Raw genomic sequence first — 25,781 nt, 5'->3', positions numbered from 1 at the left:
AAGATGTTCATGTCAAAAGTTAATACCTTGCATTTGTTTGACATTTTATTGTTTTGGAAATCATCTTACAGGTATTTGGTCCTTAAAACAACTCAATGAAGGAGATAAAGTAAATTTATTCCTATTCTGCAGATGAGAAAATGGACACTCAAACAGTTAAATATTACTTAAAATTAGATAACTTGTTCAGGTCATATGACCAGTTAGAAGCATCACTGAGAATGGAAACTCTGTGTATTCCCAAAGTAGTAGGTTTTCCCTTTGCCTCCTAATACTTATGTACCTCCTAGATGTTAGGATTAGTCTCTTAGTAGTGACTTAATGTCATTTTATAGATTTAATTCAGGTAGTTCGGGAAATTCTGAAAAATCAGTCTGACTAAAGTGATGATTGTTACATTGTTAAGGTTTTTTTTTTAATGGAAGATAGAAGGTAACATGATGTACCATTATGGTACTGTTAACATTTTTAAATAGATTAATGGAAGATTAATGGACTGAGGTTGGTAATTAGCTTTTCTAGTTAGAGAGTTTTTAAAGAAAATCAACAATCAGGTAAAAAAGGAAGAAGAAAAATGTTCCAGGGGAATTTGAAAATAACTTTTATTACTTGGTGCATTGATATTTATTTGATAATTATGCCTGCCTTTGTAATGATTCACTAAGTCCTAAGGTGTGTCTGTGTTGATTCCTGTATGCGTTCATTCATTTAAAACATATTTGAGTGTCTACCACAAACCAGGCCCTGTTGTAAGTGCTGAGGATACACTGATTAAATTAAGACCAAGTCCCTGTACTGAGTAACATTTTATTGTTGTTTTGAATTAAGTTAATTATAGACTCTTCATAACTAGTATGTAATCAACAGGGCTGACCCTAAAGTTGGGAAATAGACAGTTGTCAAAGTGGTGCAATTTGAGGGCTACCAAATGACTTATTTGCTCCAAAATGTTCCACTCTTAGCCGCCTGTCTGCTGGAGACTCCCAGTCTATAGGGTTACAGCACTGTTACCAGCCTGCTCCTGATAAATATAAGTATGTTCCATTATTTATCACAGTTACAGGAAACAAGACTGAGAGAAATGAATGGGACTTTGAGTTGGGTGTGGTGGCATGTGCCTGTAGTCCAAGCAACTTGGGAAGCTGATGTGGGAAGATCACTTTATCCTAGGAGTTTGAGGTCAGACTGGGCAGCATAGTGAGACCCTGTCTCAAAAACAAATGAACAAAAAATATGGGACCTAGGACTGATATGTTGGTGTTGTAAGAGAAGAGATTGGCAACGTATAGTTTTAATAGCAGTTATTGTTTATTGAGCTTTTGCTGAGTGTCAGATACTATGCCAAGTAAGTACTTAATGTACTTTAGCTCAATTAATCACTGTTGTCACCTCAGTAGAGTTGGCATTATGACTGTCATTTTACAGATTAGGAAATTGAGCCATGGAGATGTTAAATTTGCTCATACTCACTTGGTGATGCTAGAATTTGGATTTCTCTCAGTACTTAGCATATAGCAGGAACTAATGTGGAAAGAGTGCTTATTTATAATATAGACATCTGATGTTCTACCATTCTACCAGTATATGTGGCAGATCATGGAGGTGCAGTGTTGTTGGGTGCAGTGTGGGAATTGGAGGGGTGGGGAAAGATGGGACAGTATTCCTTGCCTTCCTACTTGGACCTCAGGCTTAATCGTCCTGTGACAGCCCTGGGGCTCCAGAGTTGCATTTAGGCACATGTAAGTGCTTTCTTGAGCTCATGGGTAAGAGTTTAGGAAGACTTGAGGCTCTGGTTAGGCCACTCACAGACTTGGTCAAATTACTTAGTTTCTCTCTGGGTTTCAGTTTTCTCATTTGTAAAATGGTGGCAACAATATTACTTATCTGCTATGGTTCTTGTGAGGATTGAATTATATAATATGTGTAAAGCGCAAATCACATTGCCTGGTACATGGTTAGTATACATTATTACTGGGGTGTGTGTGTGTGTGTTTTGACATGTTTAATGTGAAATTTTCCTTCAAAAGGAAAAAAAGCAATATTAGAGGTCTCAGTAGAATCTTGAAGTTGGCCGTTTTGAAGTAGTTGTGAAATTTAAGTGTGTATCAGAATTACCTGGGGAACTGGTAAAAACACACAGGTTAGGAAGTTTTGGGTGGGGCTTGGGCATTAGTATTTTCATAAACTTCCTTGTTGATTTACATGTATACCAAAATTTGAGAACCAAAATTTGAGAACCATTGGTTTAAACCTTTTCTTCATCCTGTGCTTAGGGAAGGCTTCAACAAGAATAACAACAAATTGCTTGGATTAACCGGGCAGTGTATGGTAGAAGGAAGTGAAATATCAGTTACCAGAATCTCATTGACTTTTTTTTTTTAATTAAGCTTATTTGGGGCTTGTAGCATTTATATTGAGATAGCAGTGCTGTGTTAAATTTCACACCTAACCTAAATTGTAATGACTGTTTCACCTTTTTAGCCAGCTTCATTTGGAAGTGAGTTATATTTAATTTTTAACAGTTATACAAATAACAAAGATATAAAAATACATGCTTATATAGATTTTTAAGAACTTTGAAACACTTTTTAATTGGATTTCTTTAGATGGTGTGCTGTTAAACAACCAGACTTGGTATCATTAGTTATATCAGGCTATGTCCCAACAGAAAAGAGATTTCATCCTTGATGTTCAACCTAAGAGACTATTTGCAGAAGTTAGGGAACAAACAAGGGTAGCAAAACACCCAGGGACCAGCAATATTGAGAAGTCTTTAATTCTTCAGAGATTATCAGGGCAGAGGGCTGGCATTGTGGAGGAGGTCTCCAGGGAGCTGCTGTGGTTTTGAAGCAAGTGAGGAGTGAGAGGAGGTTCCCTGACCTCTCCTCCTTCTGCCTTCAATGACTTCCATTGCTAGAGCGCAGCTGGGAAGCCCACGTGATGATCTTTGCAGGCTCATGCTCCCAGCTCAAAAGCAGAGCAGAGAAGGCATTGAGGGTACAGTGGAACAAATGGAGAATAACCAGGACATTAATTAGAACCTTTGGGAATTTGTAGCATTTCGTTGGTGCATTTTAAAGAACTTCTAGCATTGTGATACATCTATAGAATGCTTAGGACTACTTGTCTTATACATGCTTTTAGAAAACAGTTTATCCACTTTCTCATTTAACCAAATAATTATAATTTTTAGGAGCTTTGATGATCCGTATAATCTAATGAGAATCTATGTCTGTTAACATAAAACACTTTTATTAATAAATCATTATACCTTTATGAGGTTTTCTGAAATTGTCTTCATTTGGTAGTCTTGGTTTGATGGAATAAATGTTTTTTTCATTAAAAATCTTTTAATGACTAATAAAAAAAAAGAAAAGAGGTTTTTAATCTTTTAATGACTAAATTAAAAAAAAATTGTCAAGAAAAGTCCTTTATCTTCCAGAATTTATACTTCTTATTCACTGTTTTGATAGCAAAAACACCAGAACTCAGAGTTGTTAATAATGGTTAATAGAAGTAAGATTATTGTGAAATAATTATTCTTCCTCCCAGGTTCTTTTGAAGACATTACATTTCTGTATAAATCTGTTGTAGTTTGCTGTTATTTAGATATCTTTTGCTAATTCCAGTTTTATCTAGTTAATCTTAATTCTGGCCAAAAATTCATGTTCTTTATTTTGGATAGATTCCTTAGGGTTACTAAAGAAAGGGGTTTTCTCTCCTTGAAGAGATGGTATGAAAGATGCTAATATATAGGTAGTATACCCCCCCCCCAACAATTAGATTGTCTTATATTTTCTTTCATCTCTTGAAGGTTCCAGGGAAAAATAAATGTAAGATCTTACCCAGGTTAAGAAGCAACTAGAGTGGATCTTGTCCAGGACTTCCAGAAAAGAAAGAGCCATATGTCCTAGAGTTGACCAAATTAATCAGGTAGCAAACACCTGGCTATGAGAATTTAGCATACAAATAAAGGATACCTCTGGATGTAAATGTTATAATTGAGTTTTTTAAAAAAATAAAGTTTCTCAGCTTGTCTCTTTTAAAAAGAGTATGATGAAAATAAACAGATTTGGAATCCATTGAATAGCACCTATACTTGGAAATCATACATTTAGATATTTTCTCTGTAAGTGGGCTTTTTTGTTTTTGAAAAAAAAAGAGTGATTTCAGACTTTTGTGGGATCTTCTAAAATACATTTTGATTTGACACTGATAGAATTAGTATCCCACAGGAAAGAATTGAGGCTGTTGGTTTTTCCCTGTTATGTTCTTTGAATTTTCCTGATTTGAGGATTGAGTTAATCCAGAGAAAACTTTTCTCCTCTTCCTTGTTATTTTTTTTCTAAAATTAGATGAACCAGCTGTGTTTTGGCTTGCGGGCATGATTTGCTGTCTGTTATCCTTTTGGTCTTAGTATATTTGGGGGAAGAACAAAGAACGTGTGTGTTTTGAAGGGAAATGTATTAGTTTCTCTGCTTTTCCTGTTCGCCATGGCTGATCTTGAAGATTAGAAGAACAGAATGATTTATGTGTCTATTATGCTTGTGTTTGACATTTCAAACCAAACCATGGCTGTGTTGGCCACTGAGATGATGGAGATAACAGATGGATGTAAAGTGTAAAACTAGTCATCATGTATTCAGATGGCTAATTGAGGAGGTTTATGTTAGTTTAAGAAAGATTTTCTATCAGGTGTGGGAGAAGGGGAAAAGAGGTTGGGAAGTGAATGAATTTGACCCACTGTCGCTACAGATGTTTTAGAAACCAGAAAATTATTTTGGTCAGAATTTTGCATTCTGTAGGGATATGTTCTACTAATGTCTGCTTTTCTTAAAAAGGAAGACAGCATAAATTTGGAATTTAATAAACACGATGTTTAATTTAGTGATTCTGTGAATCATTAGCAAAAATGGAGATAGCTTGATGACTGCATACAGTGATATTAGTGTGTCAGAAGATGGGTTATTATTTATTAAAGGTGTGCTTCTGGACCTGGTCCAGAATGTATGAGCTGTGTGGCATATTGTAGGTCAGCATGATTGAACAGTGAAAGTCTTACATCCAATGGATTGGGAGGTGGGAGTATATTCTAATGATGGATTGAATGAGTGGTCTAAAATCATCATAGAACAGTAAAGTTATAACAGTTCTTGAGGGTCAAAGGTATGCCACTTTGAGTGTTTTGCTATCATTTTCTTATTTAATTCTCTTGTTGACCCTCTGAGGTGGTTATTCTTATTATCCCATGTTATAGCTGAGAGAGCTGAGGTCTAAGCTGATAAAAGTGGTGAGGGGCAGAGCCAAAAGATGCCTTCAGGTGGTCTGGCAGCAAAGTCTTTGTCCCATTTTAATTCTAACTTCCTTTTTTCTGTGTGCCCTTTTATTTGTTTTAAAGGCTGGGCTCTCTGTATTGCCTAGGTTGATCTCAGATTCCTGGGCTCAATGAATCCTCTGCAGTAGCTGGGATGACAGACATGAGCCTGGCCAGTGTGTTCTTTTAAAGACACAGAACTTTGAGAATCCCTTAAGGATTAATCTGTTCTGTCTTTATGTATCTACACAAGGTATGGTCAAATCATAACACTCATGTAGTTGTTGCCCAATTTCAAGTCCAAGTAAGACAGCTTCTCTGTGGTACCCAGTTTCCTCCTAAGTCCACTCACCCTCAGATTCCTGCTCTCTATATAGGGCTCCAGGCTGCCCTGCCAGAGTAGGGAGAAGACCTCCCCAACATGCAGAGTCTAAGCTATTCCTTACAGTTCTTTTAAACCTCTTAATAGCTACCTGTTTTAATTACATCTTTGATGTATGTGCTTTAAGCAAATGTATTCCTATAAAGTTTTATGTCAATTAAATAATGAATTGTAATTTTTTACTATCTTGGGAAAGCTTCCTATTTAAAGGATCCCAATAGTGATTTCTTTTGTAAAGAGAAGAATCTTTTTATGAAACAAATGTTTGTTTTCTAGATTGTACTAATAAAATATGGATTTTTCACACATGACTTTTGTATAAACATGGGTCCAGCTAAATGCACATTTGATATAAATATGCCAAAATGAAATTTGATCTTATATTGTGGTTCATATTACTAACAAAAAAGCATTATATAATAGTTTTTTTCTTGAGTATTTTTCATTTGTCGAATTTGCACTAAAATCTACTTTAGTAGGCTATCTACAGTAAGAATAATATTCTTTTAAGCAGTAGGTTGAGGTTCACTATATAGCACAATTGTTTATTCTTTTTGTGTTATAAAATTCATTAGATAAATGCTGGTGTTCTGCTGTTTTAAGTTTTAAAAATCAGTGTCTTATGTGATTCTGAAATAAAATCTCTGAAAATAAAAGATAAATTTTAGAGAGACAACTTATTTAAAAACTGTTGTAGTTGAAAACATAACAGTTTTAGAAAACATATTTTCAGGTAGGCCTGGGTAAAATATTTATTTCCTATACCTATTATAATGCCATGCTAATGAGGCCTTGATCCCAGATTCTTTGTAATCTGTGTTCTGTCCCTAAACATTTGACGGTGACTACTCCGAAACCTCATTAATAGAATCAGTGGCCTCATTTTGATCATTATTCTTTTCCAACCTCTTCAGCTGTTGGCCAGCCAGTTACCCCCTGGCTTTTGTGGTCTTGTGCCCTCTCAGGCCTCTGACGTTATCTGTTTTGTTTTGGTGTTCATTTTCCTCTCTCCATGCCTAAAATGTTTGTGCTTTGAGAAAATCATCTACTTGGCTTTTTGTTCTACTCAATCTGTTCTTAATTATGGTAATTGTATCAGCTCATGGTTCCAACTGTCATCTTTATGTAGATTTTTTCAAAATTTCTTTCCATGTTGTCTTGACCAGCATTTCCAAACTAATGCTCTGTAGATACCTTAGAATTTCACATAGTCCCCATAAAATCCGTCTCCTTTCAGAAACTTGCATCTTCTGTTTCCTGTATGGCACCACTGTTACTCTAGAGGGTTTCAGCTCAGAACCCTCCATTCACCGTTTCCCCCCTTCACTTGCCAGTTTCTGTTAGTTGTCAAACCCTGTTCTGTCTCTGGGAGGCCTCCACTTTCTACCCCTCTCCCCGAGTGAAGGCCTCATTACTTTTCCTTCTAGATATGTCTCCCTATATTTGGCCCATTTCTGCAACGTACAGCTCATCCCGTGCATTGCCATTAGAGTTATGTTTCAAAGTAGAACTAATTGCAGTATTCTCTTACTCAATAAGAATCCCTAGTGGCCCTTCATTAATACATTTTAGGATCTAAACTCTTTTTTTTTTTTTTTTGAGACAGAGTCTCACTTTTGTTGCCCTGGCTAGAGTGAGTGCCATGGCGTCAGTCTAGCTCACAGTAACCTCAATCTCCTGGGCTCCAGCGATCCTTCTGCCTCAGCCTCCCAAGTAGCTGGGACTACAGGCATGCACCACCATGCCTGGCTAATTTTTTGTATATATATTTTTAGTTGGTCAATTAATTTCTTTCTATTTTTAGTAGAGACGGGGTCTCGCTCAGGCTGGTTTCGAACTCCCGACCTCAAGTGATCCGCCCACCTCGGCCTCCCAGAGTGCTAGGATTACAGGCTTGAGCCACCGCGCCCGGCCAGGATCTAAACTCTTATTGTGGGATGTGAAACTCTCCATAACCTAATCCTGGCCTATTTTTTTTTTTTTTTTTTTTACTATAGCCCTATCATTCTACTATGCTCTAGCCCACTGACCTCTTCCCTGGATATATCACCATTCTCCTATCTCCTTACTCTTGCTCACACAGACCCCTTGGTCTGGAATGTACTTTCTTTTAGTCAATCTTACTCATCTTTCAGGACTTTAATTAAATCTTTCAAAGTAGCCTTCCTAAATTTATTATTTGGAATTATACCTGTACTATAATGTCCGTCACAGGTTACATCATGTATGTGTATCTTCTCATTCATTCTATCCTACTTTAACTAGATTGTGAATGACTAGAGGGTATGAACTGCCTAAAAAGAGGCTTTGTAAGGTTGATCAGTATATCTGATATTTCTGTAGATCAGTAGATCTCAGGTCTCAGGACTCTTTTAAACTCTTAAAAATTATTGAGGATTCCATAAAGATTTTGTTTATGTGTGTTATTTCTATCAATGTTTACTGTATTAGAAATTTACAAGTTATTTAATTCATTTAACATCAATAATAAATGCATATTAACAGAAATAGTATTTTATGAAAAATAACTTTCTAAAACAAAAATTAGAAGAGTGATACTATTTTACATTATTGCAAATTTCTTTAATGTATAACAATAGAAGACAACCGGATTGTCATATTTGTTTATTCATTCAGTTTGTTGCAGTGTTTTATTTTGGTTGTAGTACTACATATAAAGAAAACATGGCCTCACACAGATATCTTATTGGGAAAGGGAAAAGTATTTATTTAACTATTTTAGATAATTTTTTATGTATTCTTTTTTGATCCTTCACTAAAACTCAGCAAGTGGTAATTTCTTAAAGTTCCAGCAAGGAATCTTAAATGATACCAGGGAACTTTTTGTACTCTGTTACATTACAATTCATTGGTCTGTTTTGCTCTTTGAATGGCTCTTTTACCCATGCATGATTTTATAATGTGATATTTTTGTCATTTGGAACATATTGTTCCCCTGAGTTATGCAGATCTTCCGAATTTATGTAATATTTAAAAATCATACTCTGATCTTATCAGAAACATCTGTAAGTATTGAAGGGCCATTGTTCTTATAGTGGCAGGTATTAAGTTCAACTTTTGTACTTTTCACTTGAAAGTTCAAATTTTATCCTTACCAGCAAATATTGTCAGTTGCTTTCCTTGAGGTGACACAGGCTTCACTCAAACCAGAGACAACAAAAAAAAAACTCTGCCAAATAAGTCTACCAAATACCGAAGTTTGAATAGCCATAGTTTGTCAGTTCTTTCCAGTAAAAATGGTATTTTATGAAAAACAACAACAACAACAAAAAAACCCCCAGCAGTTTCTAAAGATCACAACTCAAAATACTCACATGAGTATTTTCCGTGAAGCAGAAGTGTTTAATGTGTACTTCCCATTTTATCACACAGAATATTAAAAAGATATGTATTTGAGTGAGGATCAAGAGGTAATAACAGTAATTTTTACTGCTTTGTTAAGGGCATTCTTGAGTGAAACAGCATTTTTCATTGATGTAAGTACAGTTGACAACTGGTAGGGTTTGGTGCCACTGCTTTGATACTAGCTAACACCCTGGAAGTTTTACCTGTCATTGCTTCTGTATCCTTCATGCAAATGAAAGCACAGTGAAAAAGGCATATGTCTTAGTACTATGAAAATAGTGTGACCTTGTTGACTCTCTGACAGGGTCTCTGGAATCTCCAGGGGTCCACTGACCACAGGCAGAGAGAACTGATTAGATCATTGTCCTATCAAGTTGTAAATGTGTTCAGGTTTCATGTAGACTAGACATATGTAGAAGCCTAGAATGTTAGAACTGGACGTTAACGCAGAGTTAATTTAATTTCAACTCCTTTTTAAAAAGTTGAGGAAACTGATGTTTAGAGAGCTTAAGGGACTTAAAATGAAGGTTATTCAGCTAAATTAGTGGCAGAACTAAAAAAGATAATTCATAAGGCTCTTAGTTTAGAGTTCATTTTTTTCCATTAGTATTGTGCAGTTAAAAAAGTTTAGAGGTCTGGGAGGCTGAGGCGGGTGGATTGCTCAAGGTCAGGAGTTCGAAACCAGCCTGAGCAAGATCGAGACCCCGTCTCTACTATAAATAGAAAGAAATTAATTGGCCAACTAATATATATAGAAAAAATTAGCTGGGCGTGGTGACGCATGCCTGTAGTCCCAGCTACTCGGGAGGCTGAGGCAGGAGGATTGCTTGAGCCCAGGAGTTTGAGGTTGCTGTGAGCTAGGCTGACGACACGGCACTCACTCTAGCCTGGGCAACAAAGCAAGACTCTGTCTCAAAAAAAAAAAAGTTTAGAGGTAATTTCTGACACATATAATGAAGCTATGACTAGAAAGTAGGTATTTCTTTTTGTGCTATAATATGGATACTGTCAAAATCCCTCAGGATAGGGATTTTTTAAATTTTTCTTTTTTGAGACAGAGTCTCACTCTGTTGCCCAGGCTAGAGTGCGATGGTGTCAGCCTAGTTCAGCAATCTCAAACTCCTGGGCTCAAGCAGTCCTGTCTCAGCCTCCCAAGTAGCTGGGACTATAGGCATGCGCTACCATGCCTGGCTCATTTTTTCTATATATATTAGTTGGCCAATTAATTTCTTTCTATTTATAGTAGAGACGGGGTCTCGCTCTTGCTCAGGGTGGTTTCGAACTCATGACCTTGAGCGATCCTCCCGCCTTAGGCCTCCCAGAGTGCTAGGATTACAGGCTTGAGCCACCACGCCCAGCCTTGGCTGAAAAGTTTTAAGCGTGTTCAGAAAAGGAAAGAAGAGCATTTGAGCCACTGTGTACCCATTACCCAGATTCTAGTTATCAACTCATAGCTAGTCTTGTTTTACCTTTTTCTTTATAAAAATTCTCCCTCCCCATGGATGATTTTGAATCAAATCCCAGATATCATTTATTTTCATTATCCATAAAACATTTGTAGGAGAGAGAATTTCTGAAAACTTATAATTATGCATATATAATGAAGTCAGGATTTGATATCTCTAATAAGTTTGAATGAACCTCTCAGAATTCTTTTCTAGCCTAAACAACGAAAATCGGAAACAAACACTCTTTCCTTTGATCCTGTCGTCCTCCTAGTTCCATTGCCTTATTTCACTGCTCCTAACTTGAAACTTCTGCAAAGACTCTTAGTTGTTTCCGTGTTTTCTGTTTATTCTTTTACTCACTGCAATAAAAGAATAAACTGCCTCAACTGCTGTACTGCAGTTGTTCAAAAATTGCCCTTTCCATTTTCAAATCCATTGACTTATTTTCAACTGTTAGCCTGTTCTGAACCATTTGATGATGCTGACAACCCCTTCTTGTTGAGAGTTCTTTCTCCTTTGGCATAGTACTCTCTCCCAAGATACTTTCTAACTTTCTGTCTACTTTTTCTCTGTTGTTCTTCATTCTTCCTTTAAAATGTCAAGTTTTTGACCTTGGTCCTGTTCTGTTTTTACTGGTACATGACCAGTTGTCCAATCTGTCAGACCTGGTGCTTCCTTTTCATAACAATTTTTTTGTAATACCTCCTTTACCATACTGAAATGAAATTAGTAGACAGTATATTATAACCTGCACAGATATATGTGTGTGTATGTTTTATATACATATGCAGATTACATATATGTAGACATAAATTTAAAAATTAATGTATCTTAATAAAAGGTTAAATTATTATATTAATTATAATAATTAAATTAAATATGTTATGTATTTCAATATATGAAGGTTCAGGCACTCCTTTCATCAAAGGCAGAATAAAGTACTCAGATGCTAATATCCATATGTAGAATAATCATGAATGTAGCAGCTACAAATTAAATACATAGGTGTTGTAATTGCTGATTCAAATACTGTGCTTACTATTGCTTTGTAATATGATTTTTCCTGAATGATGAATACCTTTTGGTATGGTTCCAAATAAAAGACAGTCTTTTTTAAGTTTATGTGATAATTGTACTTCTGGAAAGGTCAATGTGTATGAAAACAATGCAAAAATATTTTAAATATTAGATTAGGTTCTGGGCTCACTTATCTTCTCCTCTAAGTTTGCTATTCATTTTGCCTTCTATACATCACTAATGGCATAAGAACAGTTTGAAAATTCGAAATAAATAGTATTGATAAAAAGCCTTAGGTACCCTAATCACAGGAGCTGGATCAGTGTGGAGCACCCTTACAGACATTTGTTTTGGCTGCAATATTTCTATTGAGTCATTTTCCTCAACTTATTTTTGAGTGTTTTATTACTCTCTTTAAGTGAGAAACTGAAGTTTTTACATTCTAAATTGTGAATAGAAAATACAAAGAATAAATGAGATAATAAAAACATTTATACTGATGTAATTTAGAAACTGTAATAGTTAAAATAGTATATAGTTCTTAAATGCACATGATTTACAAATTTTAATTAAATTGATGGAAATTTCTTGCATTTTTAAAAAATGAATTTTCTACAGAAATCATATTTTTCTTCCCCAAACAATTTACTATCAGCATTTTTTTGAAAAATGGAACATTTCATGAATTTGCATGTTATTGCAATGCAAATAGGGACCATGCTAATTTTCTCCATATTGTTCCAATTTTAGTATATGTGCTGCTGAAGCTCTCAGCTCTCAGCATTTTTATGGCCATATTTGTTGCAAAATGCATAAGTAATTTTTTTAACCTGTCATTTTAGAGTATTGAGGTGTCACTAATCTGGTCTATTTGGGATCTGAATTTAAATACAAGAAGTTTTCGTTATTTCACAAGAGAGAGTTTTCCCCCCAGATGTAAATAATCCAATTTTATACCTTCAGGGATAGTGAATCTGGGAATAAGCAAAGGCTAGAAGCAAGTTATTGCTGTAAAATATGTTAATTATTTTGCCATAGATTGCCATGGAGATATACAAAGAGATTCTATATGGAGATACTGATCTGAAAACATAGCCAGAAATAATTTTCTCAGTTGTTAATATTAAGTATTTATTGTTCCATACTTAGTATTTCAACTTGTAAACTATCTCTCCCCCACTTTATTCCTTTAGTTTTGTAGACATTTTACAGTGAATATTAATATTTGTGTAATTGAAAGCTGGATGTCTTTTAATTGATTAATCTTTCTTGATTTCTTGGTGTCAAATTGACAATTTAACTGAATCTTGATAGATAACAATATAAGTAAAAATTTTAGTGTTGTTAACAAGGATAGTATACATGGCTTTTCCTAAGAAATGTATGGAAATGTAAACTTGTAAAGATACATATATAAGTTAGCAATGCTTTTTCTTACTGAAGTTTTCTTTATAAAAGGATTCTGTGAAGGGCCCTTTTACTGGCCTCTACTAAAGTGTGTATATATTGCCCAGAAGTTGATTAGTGAACAAAAAGGAAAGGAATGGAATGTATATTTTAACTCAAAGTACATTTATTTGTACTAATTCCTCATCAGAGCTTCGGTATCTATATTTGGATACCAGATGCTAAATATATTTCTCTGTAAGTAAAATCTGAAGGCAAAAAAATCATCTACACAAAGATAGAACCTGAACAATTATGAATTTCCCCTAGATATAAGACAGTATGAAATCTTTCCCTAACTCCTTTCTGCAATATAAATGAGAATTTGGGGTGACTTTCCAAATAATTCTATCAACACAAAATTGATAGAATTCATGTTTTCTACTGTCAGAAGTCAAAGCATACAATTCTGGGGTCAAGATGCTTGTGCCACAGCCTAGACCCATTTAATCCCAGATATTGGAGGGTGGGACCTAGATGTCAGTACTTTTTCAGAGGTTCCCAGGTAATTCCAATCTGTAGTTCAGTTATTTATCTTTTTTTATATTAAATCTATGTAAGCAAAACTTTTTGTCAAGTACTGAAGAAACCTTGGTGATTAGAATGTTTTAAAAATTTAGTTTTTGTACACTAATTATTAAAATGTGCAGTGTCTTGTGGAGTTAAAAAAATAGAACACATTCTGTGATGGAGACCTAAGAATTATTTAAAATTATTAAAATGGTACACCTGATACAAAATTTGAAAGTAGAAGCTAATTCTGTTGAACCCAGTTTTCTATCCTGGCAGATCAAATCTAAGCCAACTCCAAACAGGTCACTCATTATTTTATCTTTGTCTTAAAGAGATCTTTAGATGAACTAAAGTAACCTCTTTTTGTCTCCTATTTGTCATTAAAATTGTTCATGTCTGACCTAAATTGCTCTATATTTATATTTTGTCTTCTGCAAATGTAGGCCATTTGATCATTGGTGCACATGTACTCTCTCTCACATACATATCTTTACTCCTTTTCATTCACATACTTAAAGACAAATTCTTTTTTTTAAGTCTAAGTAGCCTAATTTAGATAAACAGTTTTCATAGTCCAATTAGAAAAGTCTTAATTTTGTCTACTTGTTTAGGTTTCACTATAAAGGGAACATTTTACATTAGGAATCACCACTGTTTTACTAACCTCCTTACTGATAAAGAGAAGTGTTGATAAGGAAATAACTAAAATCAGTTCAGACAGTATAGAACATCCAGATTCAAACTCCAGGGCTCAAGTAATCCTCCCACCTCAGCCTCCTGAGTAGCTGGGACAACAGGCACATACCACCATGCCCAGCTAATTTTTAAGTTTTTTGTAGAGACAGGGTCTTGCTGTGTTGCCCAGACTGGTCTTGAACTCCTGGCCTCAAGTGATCCTCTTGGTTGACCTCCCAAAGTGCTGGGATTACAGACTTAAGATACTGTGCCTAGTCTTTATCTTTGTGGGTTTTTGATAGTCAAAAAAGGACTAAGTAATTGCCATAATTGTGACAGAGAATCCATTAGAAGTGAAATAATATAGTTAGTATAAATACTATGTTACCAGTAAGTGGTGAATGGTGAGCATGAAATAAGAGTCTTACCAAGTTGAAATTTCATGTTCTGGTACGGCAGGCTGTCTACATTTGAGGGATTCTTTTAAACACTTGATTGTCTCTAAACTTTATATACAATTATGAATATTTCTTCACTTATGATTACAAATAAGTAAAAATTGGAATGTTTAGCTTACTGTTGAACTCTACAACTGAACCATTGTGAGGAAACTAGGGTTTAGTATGAGAGTCACATAGTTGGAGAAGATTTTAAGAAAATAGAATTAACGTGAGAGGAAGAAGACTACTTAGGTGATTCAACTTGGTTTTGAATACAGAAGATAGTAATCATATATCAGTCAGTATTTTTTAGTGAAAACAGAGGAAGGCTTGATCTTCAGCTGTGTTCTGAGAGTTTTTAGACCTGTCTGTTCATGTATTCCCTGGAAACCATTTGCCTACTGAGGAGTGGGACTATGCCAAGTTCTAGAGATGGATTTGTGGACAATACAGACATGATTCCATCAATAAGCTTGTGTTCTAGGAGGGACACAGACATTAAACAACTATTTATCCTATGGCTAAGCTTCAGAGGAGAGGTTCTGTGAGTGCTGTGAGAGCTTTGTGGTAAGGAAAAGATGTAAGAAAGAACAGTGTAAGGTCGTGGCAAAACATTAGGATGGGTAAAAGAATACCTTTGTGGACTGTTCAGTCCTCTTTGAAAACCTAGCCTTCCCCCAAATACAAAATCAACTCATTTGTCTGTTCATTGATGTGAATAAAAATCTTTGATATTTCTACTAGGTGGAGATAATCATTAGTTTTTTGGAAGGCCATAAAAATTAGATGCATATTCATTTTTATAAAGTGAAATTTCATTTCCAAATCTGGAATTTATGATTTTTGTATCCGCTATTGCTGTATAAAGAAGAGTAATTATCCTCATGATACTGCTGTAACACCTATAGCCCCACTTAATAATTGCTTGATGAATTATGTAGATGCATATCCATTTATAGTCTAAAGCAAATATGTTTTTATTGAGGCATTATATATAACAGGTAATATAAATGTTTCTTATTTTTGAATTTTTTTTTTTTTTTTTTTGAGACAGAGTCTCGCTTTGTTGCCTAGGCTAGAATGAGTGCCGTGGCGTCAGCCTAGCTCACAGCAACCTCAAACTCCTGGGCTCAAGCAATCCTTCTGCCTCAGCCTCCCAAGTGGCTGGGAGTACAGGCATGCGCCACCATGCCCGGCTAATTTTTTCTATATATTTTATTTGGCCAATTAATTTCTTTCTATTTATAGTAGAGACGGGGTCTCGCTCTTGCTCAGGCTGGTTTCGAACTCCTGACCTCGAGCAATCCGCCTGCCTCGGCTTTTTGAATTTTTTAAAAACGAAATTCATGTATGATAATACAGTAACCAAATCATATGAATTTAAAGATTGCATTAGTATCCATAAACTTTATGTTTTTTGTTTGTTTGGAGAAAGGTAGCTGATGTTCATAATGTATGCAATAAAATCAAATATGCATATATATGCCGTAATGTTAAAGGCTGAAAAGGACAACAACAACAAAAAACCCCAAAGTAAATAAATAAATAACGTGTCATTCCTATAACTGAACGCAGCAAACTTTGATTATAAATATATACTCGCTGCATACTTGCTGTGTGCCCTGACTATCCATACTTTGTATTGGCAGCATTAAATTTTAGCTGGCTTCCTGGCTTCCAAAAATAAATACTATATTTCTCAAATGAAGCAAGATACTAAATTCAGAATGAGTAGCTAGGTTTAAGTGAGCAAATAAACAAGCTGGGCTGATTATTTAACCTCTGTGAGGAAAAAAAATTAAGAAACATTTACTAGCCAGCCATGGTGGCTCACGCCTGTAATCCTAGCACTCTGAAAGGCTGAGGCGGGTGGATCATTTGAGCTCAGGAGTTCGACATCAGCCTGAGCAAGAGCGAGACCCTGTCTCTAGTAAAAAAATATAGAAAGATATTAACTGGACAACTAAAAAATATATATATATATATATGTATATATGTGTGTATGTATATATATATATAAGTTAATCGGGCATGGTGGTGCATGCCTGTAGTCCCAGCTACTCTGGAGGCTGAGGCCGAAGGATAGCTTGAGTCCAGGAGTTTGAGGTTGCTGTGAGCTAGCCTGACACCATGGCACTGTAGCCTGGGCGACAGAGTGAGACTCTGTCTCAAAAAAAAAAAAAAGAAATATTTACTGATTATTTAGTGATTCTTAGTTACTCAAATTATTTTAGGTATGGAAAAGCTTTATAGGATTCGTTATATTCAGGCACATCTCTCTCTAACTTTACTCCTAATTCTTTGTTGTTATTCCTGTTGTGAAAAAGGTATCTGTTTTTCATTTTCAGTCCTTTAAACTGGACACTCTTAATCTGTAATAACACTTTTGATTAGTTCCTTTTGTTTAAGGTAGAGTCACATCAACTACAACAGTATTCTCACCTCTTCCTTCCTGTGTGGTCTTGATCATTTCAGTTTGATTTAACTGGCAAAAATGTCTAGAATAATATTAACTTATAATATGACAGTTACCACCTTTATTTCATTCCTGATTTTTTTTGACAGAGTGTTACTCTGTTGCCCATGCTAGAGTGCTGTGGCATCATCATAGCTCACTGCAACCTCAAACTCCTGGGAGTAAGCGATCCTGCTGTCTCAGCCTCCTGAGTAGCTGGGGCTACAGACTCATGCAACAATGCCCAGCTAATTTTTCTATTTTTTGTAGAGATGGGGTCTCACTATTGCTCAGGCTGGCCTTGAACTCCTCAGCTCAAGCAATCCCCTTTCTTGGCTTCCCAAGTGCTAGGATTACAGGCATGAGCCACTATGCCCTGCTCATTCCTGCTTTTAAAGGGAATACCTCTATTGCTCCTTAATTATGTATAACACTGATTGTTGGTATGAAGTATGGATGAATTATTTAACGTGGTATGGAAGTTTCCTTTTGTTTCATTTTTAAATGTTTTTATTAGAAATTGTTAAATTTTGTTCAATTTCCCTTTTGTTATCTATTTAAATAAATGACCTTAATGATAATAGCTAATTAGGTACCAAGCACATTCACTCATTTAATCTGTCCACACAACTGGACAACTTGAGTCGAGAATTTTATCTGCCTCATTTTATAGAGGAGAAAAGACAGACACAGAGAGGTTAAGTAATTTGCCAAAAATCATACAGCTTTAAATTGAAAGAGCCCAATCTGGCTCCAGAACCCATTCTCTTGATCACTAGTCTATATTGCCTTCTTGTATCTAAATTTTGCTACTTTTTAAAAATTTCATAATATTACAGGGGTACAAATGCTTTTGGTTACATGTATCAATTTTGTTATGCTTGAGTCAGCGTTATAACTGTGCCCATCACCCAGATAGTGTTCATTGTACCCGTTAGATAGGTTACATAAAATAGTAATGAATTATGTACTTATTTTTCTAAGGTTAATATAATTTAAAAGCATGATAGTGAATATTTTTATACCAAATAGGATTAATGAATTTATACTAATTATAGCCCTATACAAATTTAAATAATTGATAGACCCACCCCCCCATAATTTAGTAGTTGGAATAAACTTATCTTTTATTTATTTATTTATTTATTTATTTATTTATTTATTTATTTATTTATTTATTTATTTTTGAGACAGAGTCTCACTCTGTTGCCCAAGCTAGAGTGAGTGCCATGGCGTCAGCCTAGCTCACAGCAACCTCAAACTCCTGGGCTCAAGCAATCCTCCTGCCTCAGCCTCCCGAGTAGCTGGGACTACAGGCATGCGTCACCACGCCCAGCTAATTTTTTCTATGTATATTAGTTGGCCAATTAATTTCTTTCTATTTATAGTAGAGACAAGGTCTCGCTCTTGCTCAGGCTGGTTTTGAACTCCTGACCTTGAGCAATCCTCCCGCCTCGGCCTCCCAGAGTGCTAGGATTATAGGCGTGAGCCACCGCGCCCGGCCTATCTTTTATTTTTGACATGTTCTTTTCATGCATTCATGTGTCTTTGCCACTAAATTGCCGATATCCTTTTATTTTCCATTGGATCTTTTTTGCCACTATTAGAGAATGAATGTAATTTAGTGTTTTATGTGACTGTTTACCTCTTTAAATATTGAAATATATTGAAGTAACCATGGGTGTTTTTACTTTTCCTGTAACAATTGTCTCCTACCTTTTTAAAAAAATAGCTTCTTAAGTAATGTTTAAAATTTTATGGTATATTTCTTAGAGATTTTCCTTAGGAAAATCAAGGAAATGAAGTCTTCAACTTAGGCAGTTTAGAGGGGAAATTATTTTATTTTACATATACAAGATTAGACTTCGATATTATCGTTTATATGTTGTAAAGAAGGTGCTGTTTTTGCAGAACGTAGTTATGTCCCAATAGACCAGAGAGTTCTCTCTGATAAATACGATCCTCCTAGGACTTGGAATCTGTGGTTGCCGTGTTGCCTCTGGTAAGGTTAGAATCTGCATGGTAACTGGGCTGTGGCTATTAGCAGGGATGGAAGAAAGTGTGCAGGTCACCTCTGGGACGGGAACATGTACAAAAGGTACTGCTGCCTTGACTCCTGGCGTGGGAGGCTGGGCTGGCTCTTGTCCCTGGATGCTTTGAATGAGACGTGTTGGCAGCTGTCCAACTTGGAAATGTACCTTCTCAGGTTCCAGACCTCCCTTGGCTCTAAGGGCTGTGTATGAGGATAGCAGCACCTGGGGTGGATGCCTGCTTTGCCACAGATCAGTCTCCTGCCTTGAGAGCTGTGCTGCTTATCTGTTGACAGTCTGGGAGCAGATTGCCAAATACAGGTCAGGAGGTATATATGACCTGTAAAAGGATCCTCTGCTTTTCCAGTTAGGCTGTTCAAGTCCTGAGCTTTATTTCAGTTTAATGTTTGGTTAACAGTTTTGATGCCGAGTCAAAATTTAGTTAATGCATTTGTTTGAAAGACTATGGCCTGTATCAGAAATTCATAGTGCTACCTGTAAAAAGGAATGGAAAGTTACTTTTTAGTGGACTTGACCAGTGTTTTCCTAATAATATTAATTAGTAACATTTGCAATGTAATTTGAATTCTGATATTTAGAGCACATTGTGTTTTTTGTTTTGTTTTCACGGAATGTGTAGCATATCATTGCTTTAAGATTTCATCCTCTTCATCTTTTATTTATTTATTTATTTAGACAGAGTCTCACTCTGTTACCTGGGCTAGAGTGCCATGGTGTCAGCCTAGCTCACAGCAACCTCAAACTCCTGGGCTCAAGCGATCCTACTACCTCAGCCTCCCGAGTAGCTGGGACTACAGGCATGCGCCACAATGCCTGGCTAATTTTTTCTATATATATTTTTAGTTGGCCAGTTAATTTCTTTCTTTCTTTTTTTTTAAAGACAGAGTCTCACTTTGTTGCCCAGGCTAGAGTGAGTGCCGTGGCATCAGCCTAGCTCACAGCAACCTCAAACTCCTGGGCTCTAGCGATCCTACTGCCTCAGCCTCCCGGGTAGCTGGGACTACAGGCATGTGCCACCATGCCCGGCTAACTTTTTGTATATATATTTTTAGTTGGTTAATTAATTTCTTTCTATTTTTAGTAGAGATAGGGTCTCGCTCAGGCTGGTTTGGAACTCCTGACCTCAAGTGATCTGCCTGCCTCGGCCTCCCAGAGTGCTAGGATTACAGGCGTGAGCCACCATGCCCTGCCTTCTTCATCTTTTAATACTTAGTTCAAAGTGAAATTTTTTTTCATGATCTTTGTCCTTCACTGATCCCCCCAATACCTGTGACTACAGTGTGTCAATACTTTAAATATTTCTATACATTGCCGTGTTCTTGTCTTTCTCTTTTAGTAGGTTGTAAACACCCTGTTAATAGATGTTCAATTAATAATAATAGATGCTCAATTGCTGGGTATGGGATTGTGTTTCTGTAGTCCTAGCTACTTGGGAGGCTGAGACAGGAGCATCCCCTGAGCTCAGGAGTTGGAGGTTGCTGTGAGCTATGATTGTGCCACTGCACTCCAGCCTGGGTTACAGAGTGAGACCCTGTCTTTGTAAAAGATATAAATAAATAAATAAATGTTCAATATAATAAATGTCTATTCAGTAAAAATAATTTTGTCCCTAAGTTTGAACTATGAATATATTGTCTACTTCTTTCATAAATTATTTTCTCCAAATATAAATTCTAGGTCATCCCATTAACATAAACTCTCATAGAGGTAGAGGTAGCGAGATTGAGATAGTCAAGGGTTTAATGAGCAAGGGCACTTAGAATATTACTTCAGGGGTGGGGGGAAAGAACAATTAGCAGCAATGATTAGAAAGACTTTTTGAGGGAAAGTGAAACAGCTAGCTGACACTATTTCCTTAAAAAATTTTAAGCTTTGTTTCTTTGCACAGCTAACAGGATTAGAGCAATTGTTTTAAAAAAATAGAAAGCTAATTTCAGTAATTTGTGCACATTCTTCTTTTTTTTTTTTTTTTTTTATAAAACCTCCATCCTTAGGTTTTGTGTAGTATTTGTTTTTTTTTGGTTGGAGGGTTGGACAAGTCTGACTATGTAAGAAGGATTGTTATAAACACGTATACATTTATAGTACCAATTTGAGTTTTCATAGAGTGTATTATTTTTTGGATGAAAGTTGTTTTAAAGGTAACAGTGTTTTTTTCCTGATTATAAAAGTGATAAATATTCTTTGGAAAATTTGGAAAATATAAAATATATAAAGAAGAAAATAAAAATTTATAATGCTGCCACTTAGAAATATTAAGTATTAATATGTTTATATATTCTTTATTTTTAAAAATTTTATTAATTCTAACTTCTAGCCAAATCAAATAAATATGCTCTAATTTCAAGGTGTTTTCCTTTGGTAATTACTATAATTTATCTGGAATTTTGGAGTGTGGTTGGAAAGTTATTTTAAAATTGCAATATTTAATCACTTTCCCTTTTCTTACCACGGAGAAAGAAAAATATGATCTTTTGGATTATTAGGGAAAGTTTTTGAAAAAAAATTCTTTATATTCTGTATTAAAGCCCCATAAATTGTTTTGAATATCTTTTACATTGTGTTTATTTTAAATTAATCAACTAATAAGTGAATACATTCTTTCATCAACAAATCAAAATAATCCAGCTGTTGACATTACCTTAGGTTACCACCTGGTTACACTTCTCTATTCAGAAACTAAGCACTGTTCTCATTTTGATGTGTATACCTCTGTATCTTTTACTATTATATGTATTTTTTTAACCTGAGAGATCTTGTACTTACAAAGCATTTGCAACTTCATTTTTTTTGTGTAACAACAGATCTTAGATGTCCATATTGAATGGTAAAGGTCCACCTTACTGTTTTTAATTACTTCATGGTTGTCCATAGTCTAGATAGAGCATAATTTATTAAACTATTTGTTTTAACTGATAGACATTTAGATTGCATTTTCTCTCTTACTTTACAGGGCTACAACAAGTCCTTGTTGTATATTCTAAGAAATGCTCATTCGGAGGATTTACCAGGTTATAGTTTCACTAACAGTGAGAACAGGCCAGGAACCGTGGCTGACATCTGTAATCCTAGCACTCTGGGAGGCCGAGGCCGGTGGATTGCTCAAGGTCAGGAGTTCGAAACCAGCCTGAGCAAGTGCGAGACCCTGTCTCTACTAAAAATAGAAAGAAATTAATTGGCCAACTAAAAATATATAGAAAAAATTAGCCGGGCATGGTGGCACATGCCTGTAGTCCCAGCTACTCCAGAGGCTGAGGTAGCAGGATTGCTTGAACCCAGGAGTTTGAGGTTGCTGTGAGCTAGGCTGACACCACAGCACTCACTCTAGCCTGGGCAACGAAGTGAGATGCTGTCTAAAAAAAAAAAAAAAAAAAATCAGTGAGAACAAGTCAGTGTTATAGTTTATAAATTTTTTTTTTTTTTTTTTTTTTTTGAGACAGAGTCTCGCTTTGTTGTCCAGGCTAGAGTGAGTGCCGTGGCGTCAGCCTAGCTCACAGCAACCTCAAACTCCTGGGCTCCAGTGATCCTTCTGGCTCAGCCTCCCGAGTAGCTGGGACTACAGGCATGCGCCACTATGCCCGGCTAATTTTTTCTATATATATCAGTTGGCCAATTAATTTCTTTCTATTTATAGTAGAGACGGGGTCTCGCTCTTGCTCAGGCTGGTTTCGAACTCCTGACCTTGAGCAATCCGCCCGCCTCGGCCTCCCAAGAGCTAGGATTACAGGTAGTTTATAAATTTTTATCACTATGATGGGTGGAAAAAATATTTCATCATTTTTTAATTACATATATTACTATCTTCCTTAAGGGAAAATACCAGAATTTAATGATAAAGATGGATAAGGTATGGTTTTCTGACATAACTCTTTACACAGGTATGGCTGGCTGTTTGAATCATAGACTTTGTGTTTAAACAGTTAAACAAAAAGTTGAATTTGTGATTGTACATGAAGAAACACTTCTCAACTCCCCCCAATTCATTTCAATCTAGTTTTTATTTGACTCAAGCTGTAAGGCAAAGAAAAGAGTTTTTTTTGCTCTTTGGTTTCCAGAATCAGATTATTTGAAGGCTAAGACCTTGGGAACATTCTCAAACTTGACAAAACACAGTTTGTTTAATACAATATGAAACCAAGATACCATATTATATTCTGATTTAAAGGAATGGAGAAATAAGCATAAATTTTAAAGTGGTTTGGAAAGTAGGCAAGTAATGAATTAGAATTCAGACACACTGGAGAAAAAAAAAAGAGCTTTGAAAATGAACCAGAATATAAGCTAATCATTCCCGAATTATTCCTACTGCCATTTTTTATTTATAGAGTCGGGATCTTGCTCTGTTACCTAGGCTGGAGTACAGTGGCACAATTAAAGTTCACTGCAGTCTTGAACTTCTGGACTCAAGTGATTCTCCTGCCTCAGCCTCCTGAGTAGTCGAGACTAGAGGCACATTCCACCATGCTGGGCTAATTTTTAAAATTTTATGTAGAGATGGGGTTTTGCGTTGTTGCCCAGGCTGGTCATGAACTCCTAGTCTCAAGCCATCCTCCTGTCTTGACCTCCCAGAGTGCTGGGATTACAGCTGCGAGCCACTGCTACTGATCCCTACTGCCATTTGACTTTGTTTGCTAATTCTTACTAAAAAATGCTTTTTAAAAATATGTATTTTAAAGAGTATATTTGAATATTTTTATTGAAAGTTTTCTTTCAGTTTTGATACTTTATTATAATGGGTTGGTTTCACTTTAGGAACTATATTTTGTATTCATTAACATTTTATGGTATAGATCATTGTTAAAATAGGACACTAAATATGTGATGTAAAATGCTACTGATGAGTTTTTTGTTCTTTACAGAGACAAGGTAAAGTATATGCTGGATTTGAAGTTTTGTAAAGATGAACTAATAATAACACATTTGTTTCCTTGGAAACTTTAATCTTAGTGTCTGAGACTATATTGTTTATACAGGTTCTAACTGAACATATAGATGTGTTTAGCCATTTGGGTTGAAGAGGGCATTCACTACTCATCTGTTCAATGAACAAATATTTGATAATATTTGATAATTCCCTATATATTATATACTGCATTAGGTACTGGCTGTTTATGAATAAGCAGGATGTGCTTCTTGTTTTAAGCTCTAAGGAAAGATTAAAATTTAACAATATAGCAAAGAGAGACCAAAACTATGTAAAGTTAAAAACAGGTACAGAGTAAGGAGCACCTAATCCTGAGAAGGAATATAGTGGAGACTTCAAGGAGGAGGCGAGATTTGCTTAATTTTTGAAGCAGTGAGTAGAAATGCATATGTGAAAAATAGGGGAGAGGCCTTTCTGGTAAGAGGAGTGCAAATTGTGTGCATGGAATGGTGACTCGTCAGTGTGTTTGGTGCACATGCCAAGTGCAGAGGATACCCTTTGAGAATTTGACCCATTTGGTGCAATGAGAGGGATATTGTCTGAGTGCCTCCATCTTCAACATGGAGTTGACATGTTGATCTCTGCTGGTGATAACTCAGCTTTCCAGGTTTTCAAGATTGCATGTGTTTCTTCTAGTGTCACCTGGCGAAACTGTTTCTATTCAAGATAAGATAAGACAAAGGGATGGGAGGAGTGGGGTGTCACCTAAACCGCACATGGACAGATGAAGACCAGTGCTGGAGTTCAGAATGAAACTAATTGTTCTGAGTCAGTAACCTTACTCCAAATATTAAAGTGAGCTGAGTCTTTTATGTGTGGGCAGGATAATGCAGATGACTTTGGAATGGGTTTCACACTTCTTTGGCTTAATGGAATTTTCATAAACACACTTCTCTTTGTATTTTGAATCTGAATTTGTATTAGGAATTTTGTTGGAAGTTAGTGATGGGTTGAAATGTAATTATTATTCATGAATTAGCTGATTTTGTATCAGTTTAAAAGAGTTTTATGTTGTGGATTTAACTTGGTTCCTGTCCCTTTACTTACCCTTATATTCAAGATGATGGTGTTTTATTGCTGCTGCTTCCACAGCAGCTTGGTTTTTTAAGAGATTCTTTCTCTATAGCTGGTTGAAAAGAAAAGTTAGAAAAAGATTTATGCTTTATTTAATATGGTGATTATTACAAATCTCCAATTTCTCCTTTGCTTGCTATTCATTTAGCTTATCATGCTAAATAACATTTTCTTAACCAGTTTGTTGCTCTTATTGTTACACTTTTCATCCTTGCTCAGATATCCCATCCCTAGATTCAAGTTTCCTTTCTCTTCTTTCCCTTTTTCCTTTTAAGCCTGTTTTCCATCTGTCCTTGTTTTCTTGCCCCATATCTATTATTTTTGTGCTTACTATCTCTTAAGCTGAAAACAGATTCTCTCTGTTTGTCTGACCAAGTATTCTGACTGTCTTCATGGACCTCTCTGAAATCTACTTGTTGCAAATTTAGCTTTTTCACAAAAGAACAAGTGGTAGTCTTTGATATCCCCAGATAGCTGTTTAGTCTCTCTTTCCTCATAGTGCCTCTAGTTTTCTCCCAGTTTTAGTTTTCTTTATCCTTTGGGAAATAGCCTACAAGCTCAAACTCTTGTTTTGATTTTGAATGGGAAATATTTCATGGTTCACATGACTGGATTCACTGAATGTATAACCCAACTTGTGGAATTAGGGCATTGAAGTAGACTTGTTAAATTGGGC

At 35.7% G+C, this 25,781-nt stretch overlaps 1 protein-coding gene and 1 non-coding gene across 8 annotated transcripts in view; one reads left to right on the top strand and one right to left on the bottom strand.

Moving 5' to 3' along the window:
- The window catches only part of MYO6 (myosin VI), a 146,156-nt gene that overhangs the window by 5,339 nt on the left and 115,036 nt on the right, over positions 1-25,781 (top strand). The gene's annotated exons all lie outside the window — the stretch shown is intronic.
- LOC142871244 (U6 spliceosomal RNA) lies at positions 12,191-12,297 on the bottom strand. The gene has a single exon (XR_012919502.1). It is a non-coding gene; the product is annotated as a U6 spliceosomal RNA (small nuclear RNA).

Source organism: Microcebus murinus, chromosome 5, assembly GCF_040939455.1.
Source record: "Microcebus murinus isolate Inina chromosome 5, M.murinus_Inina_mat1.0, whole genome shotgun sequence".
NCBI lineage: Eukaryota > Metazoa > Chordata > Mammalia > Primates > Cheirogaleidae > Microcebus > Microcebus murinus.
This window is presented reverse-complemented; position numbering and strand designations above follow the sequence as displayed.